Source organism: Gasterosteus aculeatus, chromosome 6, assembly GCF_964276395.1.
Source record: "Gasterosteus aculeatus chromosome 6, fGasAcu3.hap1.1, whole genome shotgun sequence".
In the NCBI taxonomy this organism is placed as follows: domain Eukaryota; kingdom Metazoa; phylum Chordata; class Actinopteri; order Perciformes; family Gasterosteidae; genus Gasterosteus; species Gasterosteus aculeatus.
The window spans coordinates 70,001-75,000 of NC_135693.1; positions in this window are offsets into that span (position 1 = coordinate 70,001).

A 5,000-nucleotide genomic window follows, 5' to 3' on the forward strand; every position below is an offset into this window, starting at 1 on the left:
AAAAAGTCCGGGTTTTTTTGCCCTCCTTATCGTCCCGACTGGAAACTTTAACTTCGTATTTTAAGTCAGAAAATTAAAGTCCTTTTCATCCAGGAGACCGACCCTTCCTGCAAAGCGTCCCAAATGGTCCTTCGTCGTCGGATATCTGTCGGGAAATACCGCTCCATGGAACTGTTTACTTCATCCATCCACTGCACCTGCTGTTCTGACATCAGCATCCGAGAATAGTGTCCCGTACTGGGACATGGTCTGGGTTCTGCCGCTCTCTGGAACTCTGTATTCATCCATGTGTTACACCTGCTGTTCTGACATCAGCATCCGAGAATAGTGTCCCGTACTGGGACATGGTCAGGGATCTCCCGCTGTCTGGAACTGTTTAATTCATCCATCCAGTGCACCTGCCGTTCTGCCATCAGTGTCCGAGAACAGTGCTTCTTCATCGGATATCAGCCGGGATCTCACGCTCTCTGGAACTGTTTCTTTCATCCATCCACCGCACCTGCTGTTCTGCCATCAGTGTCCGACAATAGCGCTTCTTCATCGGATATCAGCCGGGATCTCACGCTCTCTGGAACTGTTTATTTCATCCACCGCACCTGCTGTTCTGCCATCAGTGTCCGACAACAGCGCTTCATCATCGGATAACTGCCGTGAAATACCGCTCTCTGGAACTGTTTATTTCATCCACCGCACCTGCTGTTCTGCCATCAGTGTCCGACAATAGCGCTTCTTCATCGGATATCAGCCGGGATCTCACGCTCTCTGGAACTGTTTATTTCATCCACCGCACCTGCTGTTCTGCCATCAGTGTCCGACAACAGCGCTTCATCATCGGATATCTGCCGTGAAATACCGCTCTCTGGATCTGCTCTGTTCTGGCAGGTAATCAGGGAGATTTTAAGTAGATGAGTGTCCGGGAATAGTGCACTGCACTCGGGCAGGTCACGCCGCGTAACCCGCCCCATATCCCGGTTCCCGAACCCGCTTTTCCGCCCAAAGTTGTCCGAAGATGCTTAGGCCCAGCTGGGGAACGCTCCCCACGAAGCCCGGGTCTCAGCCCTGGAGCCCTGTGTTTCCGAAAACCAGGTTTCTGAAATCTGCGACCTGGTGGCCCAGTGATGTCGGCTACAACTTTTTTTTTCCAGTCCGCTCAAAATTCTCCAGGCATTTTCTGAGCTTTCCTTCACATAGTCCGACTTTTACTTAGTTTCTGACGGAGCCAAAAAAGTCCGGGTTTTTTTGCCCTCCTTATCGTCCCGACTGGAAACTTTAACTTCGTATTTTAAGTCAGAAAATTAAAGTCCTTTTCATCCAGGAGACCGACCCTTCCTGCAAAGCGTCCCAAATGGTCCTTCGTCGTCGGACATCGGCCGGGATCTCACGCTCTCTGGAACTGTTTATTTCATCCATCCACTGCACCTGCTGTTCTGACATCAGCATCCGAGAATAGTGTCCCGTACTGGGACATGGTCTGGGTTCTGCCGCTCTCTGGAACTCTGTATTCATCCATGCGGTACACCTGCTGTTCTGCCATCAGTGTCCGTGAATAGTGTGTCGTTCTGGGACTTGGTCTGGTCTCTGCCGCTCTCTGGAACTCTGTATTCATCCATCCACTGCACCTGCTGTTCTGCCATCACTGTCCGGGAATAGTGTGTCGTTCTGGGACTTGGTCTGGGTTCTGCCGCTCTCTGGAGCTCTTTATTCATCCATCCACTGCACCTGCTGTTCTGCCATCACTGTCCGGGAATAGTGTGCCTTTCTGGGTCATGGTCTGGTCTCTGCCGCTCTCTGGAACTCTGTATTCATCCATGGGGTACACCTGCTGGTCTGCCATCACTGTCCGGGAACAGTGTGCCGTTCTGGGTCATGGTCTGGGTTCTGCCACTCTCTGGAACTCTCTGGAACTCTTTATTCATCCATGGGGTACACCTGCTGGTCTGCCATCACTGTCCGGGAACAGTGTGCCGTTCTGGGTCATGGTCTGGGTTCTGCCGCTCTCTGGAACTCTCTGGAACTCTTTATTCATCCATGGGGTACACCTGCTGGTCTGCCATCACTGTCCGGGAATAGTGTGTCGTTCTGGGACTTGGTCTGGGTTCTGCCGCTCTCTGGAGCTGTTATTTTCATCCATGCGGTACACCTGCTGGTCTGCCATCACTGTCCGGGAATAGTGTGCCGTTCTGGGTCATGGTCTGGTCTCTGCCGCTCTCTGGAACTCTTTATTCATCCATGGGGTACACCTGCTGGTCTGCCATCACTGTCCGGGAACAGTGTGTCGTTCTGGGACTTGGTCTGGGTTCTGCCGCTCTCTGGAGCTCTTTATTCATCCATCCACTGCACCTGCTGTTCTGCCATCACTGTCCGGGAACAGTGTGCCGTTCTGGGTCATGGTCTGGTCTCTGCCGCTCTCTGGAACTCTTTATTCATCCATGGGGTACACCTGCTGGTCTGCCATCACTGTCCGGGAACAGTGTGCCGTTATGGGTCATGGTCTGGTCTCTGCCGCTCTCTGGAACTCTTTATTCATCCATGGGGTACACCTGCTGGTCTGCCATCACTGTCCGGGAACAGTGTGCCGTTCTGGGTCATGGTCTGGTCTCTGCCGCTCTCTGGAGCTGTTATTTTCCTCCATCCGGTACACCCACTGCTCTGCCATCACTGTCCGAAAATAGTGCTCCGAAATCGGGTAAGTCGCGCGGGGGGCCACCCCCGTATCTCGGCTCCAGGAGCCTCTTTCCGCCCGGGGCCTGGCCCACTATGCTTAGGTCCAGCTGGGGAACGCTCCCCCCGAAGCTCGGGGCCCTGTCCTGGAGATCTCTGTTTCCGAAAACCAGGTTTCTGAAATCTGCGACCTGGTGGCCCAGTGATGTGAGCTAAAAAAAAATTTATCGAAGCGATCTAAAAAAGCCCAGGCATTTTCTGAGCTTTCCTTCACATATTCCGACTTTTACTTAGTTTCTGACGGAGCCAAAAAAGTCCGGGTTTTTTTCGCTCCACATAGTCCCGACTGGAAACTTTAACTTTTTTTTTTTTCCATTATTTCACCCGCGGAGGTCCGCAAACACCTCCAGGGGCCCACAACGGCCGAATTAAGCCAGGAAAAAGACACCAGAACCCGGATCTCTTTACCAGACACCCCCAGAGCCCGGAACTCGGACCCAAACACCTCCAGAGGCCCACAACGGCCGAATTGGACCCGGAAAAAGACGCCAGAACCCGGATCTCTTTACCAGACACCCCCAGAGCCCGGAACTCGGACCCAAACACCTCCAGAGGCCCACAACGGCCGAATTGGACCCGGAAAAAGACGCCAGAACCCGGATCTCTTTACCAGACACCCCCAGAGCCCGGAACTCGGACCCAAACACCTCCAGAGGCCCACAACGGCCGAATTGGACCCGGAAAAAGACGCCAGAACCCGGATCTCTTTACCAGACACCCCCAGAGCCCGGATGAGCTCCACAAACACCTCCAGAGGCCCACAACGGCCGAATTGGACCCGGAAAAAGACGCCAGAACCCGGATCTCTTTACCAGACACCCCCAGAGCCCGGATGAGCTCCACAAACACCTCCAGAGGCCCACAACGGCCGAATTGGACCCGGAAAAAGACGCCAGAACCCGGACCCGGTCCCGGATCACCCCGGTACACCCGCGGAGGTCCGCAAACACCTCCAGAGGCCCACAACGGCCGAATTGAACCCGGAAAAGGACGCCAGAGCCCGGGTTCCGCTCCATGCCGCACACCACACCTGCAATACCGACCTCTCCCACCGGAGGGAGACAGAGGGCGCCTTCCACCCTGACTGCTGCCCGGGTGAGAGACACTATTCCTGGGGGGACTCTTTATCAGACTCCCCTTAACTAAAAGGGACTGCTGCCCGGGAAAGAGACACTATTCCTGGGGGGGCCTTCTACCAGACCCCCCCTGCCCCAACACACCATCCCCAATTTCACAAGTGTTCACATAGCATATTCAGTCACAACTTGTCCGTTTCAAACACCCGCACCTGCAATACCCACCTCTCCCACCGGAGGGAGACAGAGGGAACCTTCCCCCCCACGACTGCTCCCCGGGAAACAGGCACTATTCCTGGGGGGACTCTTTATCAGACTCCCCTGAACTAAGCCCGACTCCTGCCCGGGAAACAGGCACTATTCCTGGGGGGACTCTTTATCAGACTCCCCTGAACTAAGCCCGACTCCTGCCCGGGAAAGAGACACTATTCCTGGGGGGGCCTTCTACCAGACCCCCCCTGCCCCAACACACCATCCCCAATTTCACATAGCATATTCAGTCACAACTTGTCCGTTTCAAACACCCGCACCTGCAATACCCACCTCTCCCACCGGAGGGAGACAGAGGGAACCTTCCCCCCCACGACTGCTCCCCGGGAAACAGGCACTATTCCTGGGGGGACTCTTTATCAGACTCCCCTGAACTAAGCCCGACTCCTGCCCGGGAAACAGGCACTATTCCTGGGGGGACTCTTTATCAGACTCCCCTGAACTAAGCCCGACTCCTGCCCGGGAAACAGACACTATTCCTGGGGGGGCCTTCTACCAGACCCCCCTGAACTAAGCCCGACTCCTGCCCGGGAAAGAGACACTATTCCTGGGGGGGCCTTCTACCAGACCCCCCCTGCCCCAACACACCATCCCCAATTTCACAAGTGTTCACATAGCATATTCAGTCACAACTTGTCCGTTTCAAACACCCGCACCTGCAATACCCACCTCTCCCACCGGAGGGAGACAGAGGGAACCTTCCCCCCCACGACTGCTCCCCGGGAAACAGGCACTATTCCTGGGGGGACTCTTTATCAGACTCCCCTGAACTAAGCCCGACTCCTGCCCGGGAAACAGGCACTATTCCTGGGGGGACTCTTTATCAGACTCCCCTGAACTAAGCCCGACTCCTGCCCGGGAAACAGACACTATTCCTGGGGGGGCCTTCTACCAGACCCCCCTGAACTAAGCCCGACTCCTGCCCGGGAAAGA